General features: G+C 34.9%; 1 pseudogene across 1 annotated transcript in view; it reads left to right on the top strand.

Annotated features, from left to right (window-relative positions):
* The first annotated feature begins 439 nt into the window (after positions 1-439).
* LOC143226065 (14-3-3 protein epsilon-like) overlaps positions 440-17,125 on the top strand; it is a 45,842-nt pseudogene continuing 29,156 nt past the window's right edge. Inside the window, exons 1-2 of the transcript XR_013014275.1 lie at positions 440-688; positions 2,753-2,952. The product of XR_013014275.1 is annotated as a 14-3-3 protein epsilon-like (transcript). The remainder of the gene's footprint in view (positions 689-2,752; positions 2,953-17,125) is intronic.

Genomic DNA, 17,125 nt, shown 5'->3' with positions numbered 1-17,125 from the left:
TTTACCAAATTATAACAACACACTTAATTTCAAGGTATTACACTTTTGAACAGTTTGTTACCATTCGGTTATACCTTCAGTCTATAATTTTATGTCCTTGTTGATTGCGATATTTTTTTCTTTTCATTTGGTATCAGGTATATCTCGAAACATTAAGAAGTATTGGATGAAGAAGTCACACCTCACTTAACTGGAACATTGCACCAAAATATCAAATCAAATTAAAATTAGCTATTTTCGACTGTATACATAATCTGTAATATGTCAGATGAAATATGTAGATTTAGTTAATATTGAAGTGAAATATGTAGTGTTTTATTTCGATACGGAAATTTATCTGACTCGCTTCCTTATTCGTCTAAATATTTTCGTGTTGTGTCAATAAATCGCCATCCGCCTTTGCGTATGGATACTCAATTCCTGCTAATGCGGTTGGACTACTTTTCCTTTTCGTGTAAATGGGAAAGAGCGCAAAGGGTGAGCCATTTTACGGAAGGTTGTGAATATAGTTGTTCTGGTTATTATAAGTTTATTCAGGTAGTTATCGAAGTGTAATTGAAGTTATCTGTTTTAAAAAGTATATTTGGTAATCATATTTTTTATTAAAAGTAACCCAGAACAGCCATGTCAGAAAGAGAAGATAACGTTTACAAGGCAAAATTGGCAGAGCAGGCAGAACGTTACGATGGTTAGTATTTAACTTTTCAGATTCGGGTTGAGTAGTTAGATTTATTAAACTTTTATCTTAATCTTATCTATACTTTTAGTTGTAGTACTACTATTAATAGTCTTATCTTTAACGATTATTTCTCTCGGTGAAACCCGTTTTACCATTCTAGACTGAAGTCGAGCTGTCGGCACAACTACTACTACTATTGTACTTGAGTTATAGTGGATATAGACGTTATCAATATTAACGATCACTAGTAGTATATAAAAGTACAACTTAGAAGTAATAGTACTATATCATATCACTGTAATGGTACCTTCAGTTGTTAAAGCATGATTATGAAATTAGGAAGGTTTTTTTTTTTCGTTCACAATATTTCTGCAATATAGTAGGTTATGTTTGTTTTTTCCTTTGGTAGCGCATAAATATATTTGAACTTTAAACTGAATTTAAGTAAACGTTTTTACTAATTTTATATGTTGATGTAACAAAAAAAATAGTATTAAATGGTACTGGTAATTCTGCTGTTAGAAGTGTTACTGTAAGAGTTGATACTGTGATAGTGTAAAACGTTTTTTTTATGTTGTTAAACTTAAGATGATCTAAGAAAATCCAAATGTGGTTCTGTACTTTATTGTAATGAAAGTTTTAGTACCCACACAAACTGTCTTGAGAATACAGTGGCAAGTACATCATCCATAGTGCATGTATTCTAACAAGACTTATTCAGGGGTCTATTGCAAGGACAACTTCCCATTTTTTCGAAGCATTAAAATTTGACATATGCATGCGTTACACAGATATAAACTTGTGAACTCAACATGAATATGTTTTTGCAATGAAATTAAATTTGAAACACTTAAACATGTCTGTCACATAACTCTTACAAATTAGTTACACAACAAAAAATTCTTAAAATAACATTTTAAAACAGCCTGTAGTCTTGTGCTAGTTCTGCACTATTGGATATGTCTAAAATCCGTGCAAAATACATTGGAATGAATTACAAAGTTTTTATGAATGGAAATGCAGAGTATCATTTATGGTTTGTAATAAATAAAATGACAAGAATTAAATAAGCTGTTTCACAAGTGAAAAAGGAGTTAAGAACAACCTGTAAGACAGAAGCATGTGGAAGCACTGCAGTGTCTTATGTTAAAATACAGCATAATTTGGGTTTGCCTAGAGGTTTTTGAAAGTGGGCTATTTTATATTACTTATTAGCAGTACAAATCATAATCATTTTGTAAATGTAGCTAATAAAACAGTTTAACAATTCACTGAATATCTCTTACTGATGTATTACTATGCTGGTTTTTATTCATCAGCTTAATTTCTCATAATGATGCTTTCTGTTGTGAGCAGGATAGTTTAACTTGTACAGCTATATTATCAGAGTTATTTTTAAAGTTGTTTCTGCACTAGATTGTTTGTGGGTTTATTACTTTGATGGCTTTTGAGGTCCTTAAAACATACCCCACAAAAAAATGTAATGTTTTATCAGTATTGCAATTAATCCTCCAAATTGCTGCATGAGTTCTTTGTATATTTTTAATAGAAAATGGATGATTTCACATAATTTTAGGGCAGTTTTTTTAACTGAGTCATAAAAAAAAAAAACTTTGAAATTGAAAAACTGTGTAGGCCCATTGCTACTGAATGATGCAAAAAAAGCTGGTAATTTAAGGGTTAAATTTTTTTTTTTTTGAAAAATTGATCAAAATTTGATAATTTTAGTTTTTAGAATTTTACTTGTTCAATTGTAACCATTGGTAAGAAAGAAGTTAATACAGTGACAGAGAACTTTATATGTTGTTTCATGTTTTAGTTTACTGTAAAAATATTAATTCATATGATTGGAATTTGATGTAAATATTCAGATAATTTCATCACAAGTCAATGAAATGCACTGAAAGACTTTTGAAAAGTGTGTTTTAGTGAAGTGTAATTCATGTTTTGCCTTTGTAATTCAAAGCTTAGCTATACTGTGAAGTATATGGCTTGAGTAATCATGAGTGATTTTTTTTATGCTTGTTATTTTTATATCTCAGTAATATTTATGTATATTGTTAAATTTTTTAGAAATGGTAGAAGCAATGAAAAAAGTGGCTTCTATGGATGTTGAACTTACAGTTGAAGAAAGGAATCTCTTATCTGTTGCATATAAGAATGTTATTGGTGCTCGAAGGGCTTCATGGAGGATAATTAGTAGTATTGAACAGAAAGAGGAAAGTAAAGGTACTGAAGGCAAAATTGTATTGGTTCGTCAATATCGTTTGCAGGTAAATAGTAAATCAGTAGTGTTTTGGATAAACCATTTATTCTTGCATAAGGATAATGTTGGTTAGTAAAAGCTTTCAATTCAGTGTTTTAACATTTTATCTGCATAGAAATACAACATTTAATTAGTTGTGTAATCTGTACTCTTTGCTTTTATTTTTGCATGCTATTTTTTCTTTTTTATAAATATAAAACAATAAAAGCTTATTTCTAGTATGGCTTGCAGGGCTTACCCTGGACTAAATTTTTCTGTAGCCAATTTTAGCCAGTGTTTTAGCCAGATAGGTTTGATCTGTATCCAACCCTCCAGCCAGTCACATACGATAAGACAATCAAAGAATAAATGACAACTAAGTTCTTATCATACATTTTATTTCAATGAATTTATCATTTATCAAATTTATTATAAAACAACAGTTTCACAGTTACAAAGTTCAATGTTTTTCATACAGAAATCATTACAATAATGACATGGGAAGACGAGTCACTAAATTAAAAGTAACTGTTATTACATGCTGCTAAACAGGGGGCTCTCTAGACTTGCAAACCAGGGAGAAGTTTTGCTCTAATTTTACAAAATTATGGAAAAGTTTACAGTCAATAGCATTCTTTTCTTCTATAATATAATCTGTATAAGATGACTTTTCCTTGAGCTTACGAAGGGTGAGGTTTGGTCTGTTTTGGGAGACCACTTCTCCCAAGTCTCTCTAGTGAGAGCCCTGCTTAATAAAATATATATCATCACTCAAACATCACCATACTAAACTTGACAAGTTTCAGTAACATTCATGCTGAAAATCTGAACACAAATTCATGACAAAATGAAAAAATATATACATGCCTTGAAGCATGTCATTTTGTTTTGCCTTACTATTCATTTACAGTTACAACTGGTGCCTTTGTTTCAATGATTACATTAGAATATGTCTGTTCTTTTTTGTACTCTAGATCTTAAAGGCACATTTAAAATAAAAATTTCCAGTGTTTGGACCAGCTATTGACAGACAATATTTTCCAGGTTTCTAGTACTCATTTAATTCCTCGCACATTTTTTATCAAATTCTGCTCACTAAAACCTCTCACAATCAGCTGTTGAAACTGGAGCTACCAGCAGTCTCTCTGCCAGTTCTGCACTTGCAGGAAAGGACTCTCTGTATTTTACTGCAAAATTGCAGAAACTTTTAATGTCTGTTACAGACTTGCTTTCACTTTCAAAAGTAGATCTAGCAAATTTTGAAAATGATTTCAATTCTTGTTTTGTTCCCTCGTGGCCAAAGGTTGACAAATAATCATTGATTGTATCAATGTCTGCTGAAATGTCTGTGTCTTTGAGCAGTGGGTTGAAGAAATTTGTGAGGGAAGTCAAAATAGCTGCATCATCATTATTTGAAAACCTGTCATTCAGACTTCTTATCATATTTTCTGTGAACTTATCACATGTTTTTTGCCTTAGACCTTTGAACTGCACTGTCTCTTGTGGTATGCCCACCAAACTGAAAAGTGTACAGTCCTTCTGAATCTAACTGAGGCTCAGCTGGCACCTTGTTCAGAAATTTTGACAGCATTTCACCAGATTTGTTTTGTTTCATTTCCTCCAGGCACTCAATAGTTGAAGCAAGCAGTGGGTAAACTTCAGAGAAATTAAGATTTTTCCTCTGAAATGTTTTTGACAAAATGGCTAATAGCTTCAAACAATCAGCCAAGTAATGTGATACATGCAGAAATTTGAATGAAGTGATGGGTTTATACAAGCTAAGAGTTTTACCAGAGGTCTCTTACATAAATACAGACACAAGGCTGGAGTAGTTGAAAAGCAGTACATCTACTGCACCTTCAAAACTTAACCACCTGGTGTGAAAGATCTCTTTAAACCTCTTTTCTTCTGGATTGATAATGCTCTGCACTGCAGTCATAGTTGCCATATTTTTTGGCGAGTACTTAAAAAACTTAAAGATGGAATTCATAATATCCTGGTACTTGACAAGATATGGTATGCTGTTAGCTCCTGTGGCACAACTCAAAGCTAGTCTGTGTGTGATACAGTGTGTGGCTAGGACACCTGGTACTAATTGCTTTAGTCTAGTAACTACCCCAGACTTTGACCCAACCATCAGAGCTGACACTACATAAATTTTTCACTTCAATACCCTTCTCTGATAACATACTAATGACTTTTGTAAAAATGTTCTCAGCATTAGATTTGTAAAGTTCACAGATTCCAAGGAAATAGGTCTGTGGTGTCACTGTACCAAACTGATCCATCTCTAGTACACGGATGTAGCTGATAAGGTTCTGCTTTACTGAAATGTCTGTACTTTCATCAATCATGATGCTGAATTTTCCCTTTTTGACTAGTTTTTTAAATTTTCTCTCAACACTTCTGCCATACAATCTTGGAAGTCACTAATACTAGTGTTGTGTTCACAGGTAGTATGTTGCTCTACTACCAGATGCTTGAGCTGTGTTGCATCCTGGAATTAAAACAAAAAGAATAAATACATAAATAAATAATTTGTGGGAGTAGTAACTCTAGAACATGAATACATAAATCAGTAACAAATTTCATCAAGAACAACTGAGAAATTCCATGTATAAAACATTAGCTGATAATCCTTCGACAATTTAAGAACATAAAAACTGTATTTTTAATAAATAATTTGTGAGATTAGTAATTGTGGAACATGAATACGTAAATCAGTAACTATAATAAATTTTTCATTAAGAACAACAAATAAAATCCACTTGCAACAAGAACGGAAAAACTGTATTGTATACATAATAACATTGTGCATTGCAGCTATGATGGCAGTCTCACTTTTGTTTGTGGCTGAAATGTGGCCTTAGTCATTTCTGTAGACAGCTTGGATGCCGCCATTGCATCTCTGTGGTCTGAAATGATAAAACAAATGAATTACCTCATGCATCACAACATCTTTTTAATGTAATAATGCTGCTAAAGTATTAGGAAATAAATTGACATGGGCATATTTTTTTTTATTATATTTAATAATTTTATAAGTTTAACTATCCAAATAAGTATCAACATTTACTCAGACAATAAATACCTTTTGCTTTCTGATGCTTGGTTAGGTTGTCTTTTTTCATCACTGCACAACCAGTTGTGAAAGTGTTTGAGTTCTGTACTTTAATTCACAAGGTGCAAAACATTTGTTTTGTAGAGGCTTCATATTTGAGCCAGTTAAATTCATTCAACCATTTTTCTTGGAATGATCATGAACTGTCAGTTTCAGATTTGGATATTTTGATGGAGGCATTAGACAACTTTCACTGTCTAAGGGGCGTTTAGCCTGCGAAGAAGCCATTCTGAGATCTGATAAATTCGCTGCATATTGGCTCAATTTAAAGAGAATCTTTCCACTAATTAACATTTAGTTTTTTACAAGTACGTGTTTATTATGGTACTAATCCAGTAACCGCTTTTAATTAAACTTAGCGGCCAAGCCATGTGCCATTAGATAATGTAATTACACGTGTAAAAGCCATCACAATCTTTGTGGTCATCCTTTAATTATAGCGCCGCTAATCAACCACATATAAATGAGTTATTTGTGTCAAGCCGTTAGGTTGCTGTTGATTGAACATTTTTTCACACGTTTGTCGATCCTGACAATGACCTTGCATGAATGCAGACAGGTTATTGATTTTTATCTTCATACCACATACTTGCATTAAAAAAACGTTGATATAGTGAACCAGTCTAGCATTTTGTAAACGAACAGTGTTTCACTGGTATATTTGCCAATTATAATTTTTCTTTGCCAAAAAACAAAAATAATACCCATTGGTGAATATGGTGAGCTACAGCGTGAGCCCTGGGCTTGAGTGCTTAAAATATAAGAAAATCTTCCATTTTGAATTTTTTTATGAAACTTCAAATGGCCTGCTGAAGACTATTTCTTTTGATTTATAATATTGATAGTAACCAAAATATACCCAAAATAAAGGTGATGTTGACATATGTGGCTGACAGACTGAAAGATAAAGAAAACTCGGATGAAATTTCCATTTGTACATCTTGACATTCCAAAACTACTTTTACATTCTGTATTTTATTTGTAACTGAGTGATTACAATATTAGGTAACAAGTATTCCGAAGTATCTGTGAGCCATGTGACTGTCATAATAAAAACATTTCTACATGAGTGATAAAATAGGACAATGCAACAATTACATGAAACAGCATCATGAGGGCTGAGCATGTTTTACTAAAGTAAACTAGAATATGTAAATTAGCCAGTCACTGAACCACTCCAGCCAGTATAAAGTCATGGTAAAATGGCTTGTATCAGAAGTACTTTTTTGCATTTTGTATTTAATGATTCCACTGAAAATTGATCACTTTTGGGAAGGAACAACCATTTCTTATGAAAAATGTTTGTGCACACAGCTCCTAAAGATTTGAGATTTTAAAATTTTCAAGATGAAGATATCCCTACTATATAATGGTATTGGAAACAAAGGGATGTGAATCAACCTGGGGAAACAGGACTATCCAGAAAGACATGCAACTTGCAGTTGAAGAATGGATGTCTTCTGACTTGTGAGAATCCATAATAAAATTAGTGGAAAAAATTGTCCTCTAACTTTCTAACTAATATTCCAGACCAGAATATATAATGTAATCAAGAAGGAGTTGCGTGCAATGTAAGGTCACCATTGTATAGGTTTGCCAAGATACATTCTCTAGTTATACTTTCTATTCAACTGTTCATGAATCAAGTAGCTTGAGTTACATGGGCATTCATGCTATTTCAAACAAATGTATCAAGTTGCTGGAGGTAATCTGAATTTCTTGTGAGATCAGACTGTTAAAATTGAGTGCTTTTGCACAAAATTGATTGCGGAAAACATGCACAGAACAATGATGCAGAGATGAACAGTTTTACCATAAATTATTCATATAACACTCATGCATGGGAAAAAATATTTTAATCTACCAACAAATCACTATCTAAACAGTTAATTTATAATAAACACAATACAAAATGAAGTCTTAAAAAAACACAAAAATGAACCTTTAAGAAAACTAGCAAAATGCAAAAAATACTCTACTTCAATATTTCTCCCCTCTGTGTGGATTCCTGTATGTGGTGAGGGGACCTCCCAGGGATGGCTCTTTTCTTTCTGATTACCTCCTCTGGGACCTAAACATCCACCCACGTGTTTGCCATGCGTGGTGACCCGTGAAGGGGAGGAGAGAATCCTGGTGTTTGAGGGGTCCCACCCAAACACACCACTTTGGCCTTGAATTCCAGTAGACAGGCAGCCTTTTGGTGGCCCCCCTTGGGTCAATCAGCTGGTCCACTTGAGATAGAGTCAACCAAGTATCAGTGTTGGAAGTTCTCAATGGGTGTTGTGGACATTGCGTCTAATGCTGTTGTTTGGGTATGGTGCTCATGAAACCCTGGCATTGCTGCAATGTCTTTGCATGACATTGTAGTGCGTTCCCTCATAGGGCTCCATGGTGGGTGGGGTCCGTGGGTACCGAAATTTTCCTTTTTTCCTATGGATGCTCCTACGAAAAATTTAAATAAAATAGTGAAAAACAGTCAACAGGTAAACAACCACGTCTTGAAGACTCTGAGAAGCAATCTTCAATATCTGTAACACACGTACCTCATTTTCTTATATTACATTCTATTTCAGAAAAACCTTTAGGGCAAATGTCCCCCTTTTTTATTCAGAAGGGACTAGAGAGACTTGCTGGCTCTCCAAAGTCAGTAAAGAAGCTTCGATCTGGAGACATATTGGTTGAAACATCCACTTCCCAACACAGTGAACCCCTCTTGAATTTAAAGTCAATTGGGGATGTATCTATTGAGTATACCCCTCATGCTACCTTGAATTCATCACAAGGAGTTACTGTTGAGAAGGATTTGAAGAGCATCCCCGAGTCAGAGATTCTTGCTGGTTTCTCCAGAGAACTCAAGAAATTTCTGCAGTGAGGAGCATCTTCACTCGCAAATATGAAGTTACACTGCCAACAAATATCCTCATTTTGACATTTACATGACCATGTGCACCTGCCACCATCAAGGCAGGTTATCTAAATTGCAGGGTACGGCCATACATTCCAAACCCTCTCCAATGTTTCCAATGTCAGAGGTTTGTCACTCAATGACATCATGTCGTGGTTCCCTGACATGTACTTGTGTTGGCAAGGACCACTGTGCCTATGAGTGTGACACAGACCCCACATTGTGTCAACTGCAATGGTTCTCACCCTTCCTACTTTTGTTCTTGCTCAAAATGGTTGGAGGAAAAAGAGGTGCAGCATTTGAAAATGACTTGTAACATTAGTTATCCTGAGGCTCGGAAATTGCTGTCTGCCAGTTCATCTCGGACATATGCTGCTGCACTTTGTTCCACAACTACAGTGGGAGTGCAGACAGATCTCTCTGTGTCTCCAAGAGAATTGTTTTCAAAACAAATGAAAAGCCTTTTGACCTCCATTGTTAAAAAAGGTTGAATCGACTTCTACACCCATCTCTGTTCCTCCCATATATTACAACAAACCCCAAGATCCACATCCTGTGGTTTCAAATACAGGAATTTTTTCAGATACATCTTTTTCTTCCACCCCAGGATTTGTTTGCATCTTCAGTCACTGGAATCCTCTTCGAACAACAAAGACCTGCCCAATCAACCCAGGGCAGGATCCATGGAGGTCGATAGACCTCCCTTGAATAAGGACAGTAAGGAAAAAAGACGTGGTCGTAAATAGAAGGGTTCTTCAGCCACTTCGCCTACCCGTCATTAAAAATGGCCACCTTAATACAATGGAACTGTCAAGGTTTCCATTCTAATCTGGATGATATCAAAACACTGATTGCTTCCTACCATCCTGTATGTCTTTCCTTACAAGAAACATTTTTAAAACCTGCTGATACAGTCACCATTTGGCAGTTTTCTCTGTACAGAAATGACAGGCTGTGTGATGGAGGGGTGGCACTGTTGGTTGATCAGCATGTGCCCACCCTGTCTTTGTCACTCAACACACCCTTGGAGGCCGTAGCCATCCGTGTTTCCTTGGGGCATACTATCACTGTTTGTTCTCTCTACTTGTCCCCTAGAAAGACATATGATAAATCAGACCTTGATGCTCTCATTGAACAGTTGCTGTCTTCCTTTCTAATCCTGGGGAAGTGCTGTTATTGATAGGAGGGGTTGCTCTATAGAGTATTTGCTCTCTGATCACATTCTTTTTCTTTTCAATACTGGTTCTTTCACTTACTTTCATGCACCTAGTCAGTCCTTTACTGCTATTGTTCTTTCGGTTTGCTCCCCTTCGTTATTCTCCCATTTTTTATGGAGGGTTGACAATAATCCACTCGGCAGTGATCATTTTTCTATACTTTTGAGAGAGACTGGCCGTGGTCGATGCCACCCTACCCGTGTGCCCCGGTGGAAGCTGGATCAGGCAGACTGGTCCACTTTCACTGCTCTCGCAGAACTTGATCCTGCCATCGTGAGTCAGTCATCAGTAGACGACTGTGTGGCAGCAGTAACTGACTGTATTATACAAACAGCTGTTCGGTGTATTCCTAAAACCTCAACATGTTTTCCACAATATCCTCGTCCATGGTGGAATCCTGCCTGCCACATGGCACGGAAGGCTCAAAAACGGGCCTGTGATACTTTGCGTAAATATCCCACACTTTCACATCGCTTTCCAACAGGCCCGTGCACATGCTAGGTGGGTAAGACGTCAAAGCCAGAAGGAATCTTGGATTAAGTTCACAACTAGCATATCTTCTACCACCAGTTCCAAGGTTATATAGGACAGGAATTGAAAGGTCAGTGAACACTGTCCCCTCTCGATTTTACTCTCTGATGGCCAAGAGGTAGCTGATGTCCGGAGCATTGCCGATACTTTAGGTGAAAGCTTTTGCCAGGTATCTAGCACTTTTGCTTGTTCCTCCACCTTCTTGGCCATCAAGACTTGGGCAGAGCATTCACCTCTTTCCTTTCGAACTAACTGTCTCTTTGACTATAATCGTCCCTTTACACTGGTGGAACTGAAAATGGCCCTTCATCGGTCTGGCAGTACATCTGTTGGACCTGATGATGTACACTATGACATGGTGCACTATCTCTCTTTTGTTAATCTTGATATTCTTCTAATTGTTTTTAACTGGATCTGGCAGGAGAATGTTTGTTTTTCCTGATGCCTGGTGTCAGACTATTATCTTACCTTTCTCTAAGCCTGGGAAAGATTCCAAGATTTCTTCAAACTACCATCCAATTGCTTTGATGAGCTGTCTTTGTAAGACATTAGAAAGGATGGTTAATGCTCGTCTTGTTTGGTTCCTCGAATCAAACAACCTCCTCTCACCACCCAGTGTGGATTCTGATGACAGCACTCCACCACAGACCACCTAATTTGACTTGAAATATCAATCAGAGAAGCCTTTCTCAAATGACAACATCTTGTATCAATATTCTTTGACATTGAGAAGGCTTCTGACACAACATGGAGGTATGGCATTTTGTGAGACCTCCATATATATGGGTAACGTGGCCATTTACCCATGTTTATTAAAATTTTTTTTAATGGACAGAAGATTCCAAGTTTGTGTGTGTTTGACACTTTCCCATTCTTTTCTACAGGAACTTGGGGTCCTTCAGGGCTGTGTTTTGAGTGTCACACTTTTTAGTATAAAGATTAATGCCACCACTGAACAACTCCCTCTCACTGTTGCAAACGGGCTGTATGTCGACAACTTTCACATCTTGTGTCAGTCGTCAAACATGAGATATATTGAGCAGCAACTACATACTGCTCTCAATCGTGTACTGAAGTGGACCACGGCAAATGGCTTTACTTTCTCACCCTAAAAAACTGTCTGCATGCACTTTTGCTGCCAACAGGGTATTCACCTTGATCCTGAACTTTGTATTGGTGAAGTTTTGCTGCCAGTGGTCCCTGAAACCAAGTTCTTGGGGCTTACCTTTGACCGTAGGCTGACCTTTATACCACACTTAAAGCAGCTACGGGTCAAATGCACAAGAGCACTGAACATCCTCCGTGTCTCTCTACTACCAGTTGGGGAGCAGATCGATGTTCTGTGTTAAAGGTATATCGTGCTCTTGTTTGATCAAAACTCTACTATGAATCAATGGTCTATGGCTCTGCCAGACCCTCGGCCTTAAAGATGCTGGACCCTATTCATCATCAAGGACTATGACTCTGCACTGGGGCTTTCTGCACCTCCCCAGTTCAAAACTTATATGTAGAATCTCATGAACCTTCTGTGCATCTTCACCATTTGCAATTGTCTTTACTGTATTCTTCGAAACTTCATTCCTTACCAAAGCATCCCACCTGGGGATGTGTTTTCCTTCCTCAGTGGGCCATACTTTATCAGAACAGATGATCTGCCATTGCTCTTTTTGGCCTTCGCATTTAGGCACAATTGGATGAATTGGGTCTGTCCTTGGATAACATTGCCAAATCCACTGGTTAGCCCATCCCACCATGGCTTATTACAGTCCCCAAATGAGATCTTTTATTAACTCATCTGAGAAAGGCAGATACTCCCGATTGGAAGTACCAGCTTTTATTTACTGAACTTCTTTTGAACAATACGGATGGTTCCAAATCAAGTAACTCTGTTGGCTCTGCCATGGTTTGTTGGCAGAGCCCCAACTGCCGAATCTCCTCTACAGCTTCTGTGTTCACTGCTGAACTGTATGCCATATCTCTTGCTCTGGATCATATTGAAGCTAAGCAGTACTCCAACTGCACTATTTATACTGACTTGCTTAGTTCTCTACTGGTCCTGGAATTGCTTCACGTTGCCTCACACCCTGTTCTCATTGATATTCAAAACCGACTGGCCCATTTCTCATTAACACCTACTTCTATTCAGTTTTCTGGATACCAGGCCATGTTGGTAGTTGTGGGAACGAGCTTGCACGCACGGCAGCTAAATCTGTCTGCTCCGGCACTATCACTACTGTGCCTATTCCATACATGGACTATGGTCCTGTATTCAAGGCTCAGCTCCGTGCCAGCTGGCAGTCAACTTGGAGTGAGCAACGCGAGAACAAGCTTTTCTAAATAAAAGCCTATATTGGACTTTGGCCGTCTAGCTTCCGTAAGGAGGAAGTTGTTCTAACTAGACTATGCATTGGTCACAGTTTTTTAACTCATCATTTTCTTTTATCTGGAACTGTTGTACCAGTATGTAGTTTGTGTAACACTCAAATCACTGTAAGCCACATTTTGCTTTCTTGTCATCGTTATGTCTCTCAATGATGGCACTATTTTAAACATGTTCTGTCTCAAGGTTTGTCCGTAACATTAGACAGTGTTATTGGTGATGGTGACACTGTCCACCTTGATAAAGTTTTTAGTTTTTTAATGGCCATTAATCTTTTTAATGTCATTTAAGTGTTTGATATTTATTCATTACACCTTTTTAATTGTGGTTCCCTTTTCAAAGTTTCAATCTCTCCTAGTTCAATTTGAAATTGTAAAATGGCCATAACATTAAATACCTCGACACCAGGACTGGAAAGACCAACTTCAAGTGACTAACACTGCTGTTTGAACTACCCATTAGTCGCCCTGGCGAGTTGTTATTACAATTTTGCTGCCATGTGTGTCTAAACTACCTTCTTTACTGCACTGTATAATCACTATTGTGATATTTTAGTTACAAAAAAAGTTTTTAATTTTGGCATTAAACTTTTAGTTTTAATTTTCTATTTGAGTTTTGAGTGTTTGATATTAGTTACCATTCTGTTTTATATTTTAAATCAAATCGTGTGTATTTTATATAAAAGTAATTCTTTTAAGTGTATAATTACTAAAGGTGTGGTAATACAGCTATGCAATATGAGTATCTTATCATGAAACCATGATACAACTGTATTGTTGCATTATCTGATATCATAAAGCTTATGTATCTTTGTGAAATGTGGCAATCTGTTAGTTGTTAAACTTTCTAACAAACTGTTAATAATATTTCTGTATCTAGATATGTATTTTAGTGACTATGCTCATCCCCAATAATTATTAGTACAATTTATATCTAGTGATATGAGTAATATGAATTAAATGAAAAGTAGTTGAAATATAATTTGTCATTAGTCATTTACTTTCAAAAACAAAAAGTTCCAAATGAATATATCCAAATGATATATTCCACAATTTAGTCCAGAATGTAACTGCAACACTGATTAGTGACTAGTGAGTGACCAGACTTGATAAATATTTAAACTAACAATATACAACTTGCTAACAATTTTCAGAAATGTCTTGTTTATTGTAAATAATCTGTCTCTAATAGTGAACCTGATGATGACCGAAGAAGGTCGAAACGTTTGCTCTCCTGCGTAAAATATTTTCTCAACCCAAACGAGCCGTTTTTGCATATATATATATATGTCTCCAATATGGTTTACTCTGTGCTGACAGTTATGCATATCAAATTCATTCAGATTGATTTATTGCTCTTTGCAATACTATAAGAATTAAAACATTTGAGAGAGAATTAAAGTTAACTTTTCCAATGAAGAAATTCTTACCACAATTTTAAAGAATTCACCTTTTTTTTACATACTTACCCCACTATCAGTGACAGGATTTCATATTCCCCATGATTTAAGGACCGTTTTAATGTTTATGGTCAGTATCTTCTGTTTGTTTTACAGATTTTGTTTTGCAACAAAAGAATAATATTTTGTTAATAATAGCTATGAATTAATTCTAACATGGCATTAACTTTCCTATTTTCTTTTCCTGGTTTTTTAAGTACTTTGTGAATTACCCAAAATGTCATATATTCTCAAAGTTGTTATATAAAACTTTGTATGGTAGCATATTTGATAATACTAATTTCATTAAAACATGTTAAGAGTAAATTGGTTTCATTAAATTTGAAATGTAGCCAACACTAACATGCACAGAAGGGTATTTAAATAGGGTGCTGATAATCAAAGGGTTAATGTTTACATTATGGCTGGAGCCTAGTTTGTAAGATTTGGTATCTGATTTTTCAAGGTAACTTTTGTTTTGAGATTTTTAATTTTAGGTTGTATTTATTTTGTTTTAGTAACTCCTTTTGTATCTTTGTTTTCAAAAAATTTCATTTTTTAGTTTTAATGAAAATTCAGTGTTTTTAATTTTTAGTTCATATTAATAAAAATATTTCTGAATTACTGAATGCTTTTACACTTTGCCTCTTTGTACTGTATGTGCAAGACAGATACATTAATAAAGTTTTACTCAACTGTTTTCTGTAGTATTTTCTTGCTTCTTTTTAACCTTGGCTATGGGTGCTTTGATCAAATTACATCTTGTATAATCTGATTTTATCTATTTACTCTATATAGGTATGTATATAAGGTACATTGTACATAAATTTTGGTTAATAGAAGAACAATTGCAATGTTTTACACTTGTTTCCAGATTTTAATTTAACCCGTTTGACTTGCTATCTTGCCACCCTTGGAATTGCACGTTACACAAAATAAAAATAACTCAACATACTAGTAAATAATACTTAGTACATGATACATACACTGAAGATCTAAGCACTAGAGCTTTGTGATCAGTCAACTAATATAGCATGCCTTCTTCAACTCGTGCAAGAAAAAAAGCTATGAATTCTAACATGGCATTAACTTTTCCCCTTTCTTTTACAATATATTTTTAGGTAATTTTTTAATTACCCAAAATGTTGCATGTTCTCAAAGTTGCCATTTTTGTATTTGCAACAAAAAGAAAAAAGAAACCACTTTACCACATGCTTTATAGACAGTTCCTAATTGACAGATGAATTACTAATGTTGACTAAGTATCATCACTCAGTTACAATGTGTTTCAAATATTCCTCAATGAATAAATCAAAAATTGATAGTTAAGTAATGAATGCATGCTATTCTCACAACAAGGATGATGTTTTATTTAAAACATCTCACTATTAGAATTACAGATAATTAAGTAGCCAGTTATTTGCATGCATTACTTGAATAGTACAAACACAAAAACAGTATTCCATAAATATTTGAGTCATTGCAATATTTTGCAGTTACCTACCATGCTTACTACACAGTAAATTCATTTGTTTTGAAAGTTTTGTTTTATTTATAATAGTAATAAAATTGTTTACAAGCATTGCAAATGAATAAAATCCTAGTGTATTTATTAAAAATTAAAAAAGAAGCATAAAAAATACCTCCATCTTTAAGCAAACTCCATTCACATTGACTTTGTTTCATACTGAATATATGTTCTTGTGCCTAGTTAATTTAGTTAAAACTAATGCTAACAAAATTCTCTTCATTTGTTACAATGTTAAACATTTTATAAAGCTTTTTTTATTACTAATTCAATTATGCAAGTTTACCTACCTTATCTCAGTCATTGGAGACAGCTTTTGTTTAAAAACAGATATAATTAGAAATGCACATAATATACATATATTTTCACAATTCAAAGGGAAAGAAACATTTACAGAAACTATAATAAACCAAAACTAAGTCAACACTTTTACGTTCGAGCACTTATTTTGGATATCGGCAATTTGAAAACATCTTTCTTGTGAATGTTGTAACTTCCAAACAGTGAAAAATCAATTTTGTAACAAGTATATATTGGTAGAGCTGCAGGTACCTTGAACAATACTTAAATAAAAACAATTCTTGATAAAGTCTAGAACATACTCAAATTTTTAATGCATCTGGAAAAAGTCAGACATAAACATGCAGTAATACATTTCATTGGCATTTGTTTAGAAATTATCAGTTATTGGCTGAGGTCATGGATTACTTGTAGATTCCAGCTGTGACAACAGAAAAAAAGTGAAAAGGTAATGGTAACTCATAGATCATTGAAATAAGGACACTGGTAATATTTTTTATACTATATGGTTGTTTTTTGTTCTTATTTATGGGGAAGAGGTGGCAATCCACCCCTGATTATTTATACAACATTAAATAAGTAATTAATTTCAGATAAATTGATTTAAGGGGTAGGAGTCCTCTTACAACCTTTCCATAAATCTACACTTTTATATCAAATTAATAATTATTGATCTAATTTTGCACCTACTTATACATCATTATAGAATGCATTTATAAATTAGAAATAACACAGTAAGGACAATGAATTTATACTTTATTTAACACTTGTAGTTGGAGAG

This window comes from Tachypleus tridentatus, chromosome 1 (genome assembly GCF_004210375.1).
Source record: "Tachypleus tridentatus isolate NWPU-2018 chromosome 1, ASM421037v1, whole genome shotgun sequence".
Lineage (NCBI taxonomy): Eukaryota > Metazoa > Arthropoda > Merostomata > Xiphosura > Limulidae > Tachypleus > Tachypleus tridentatus.
The sequence above is the reverse complement of the archived record's forward strand: the minus strand, read 5'-3'. Positions and strand labels throughout refer to the sequence as shown.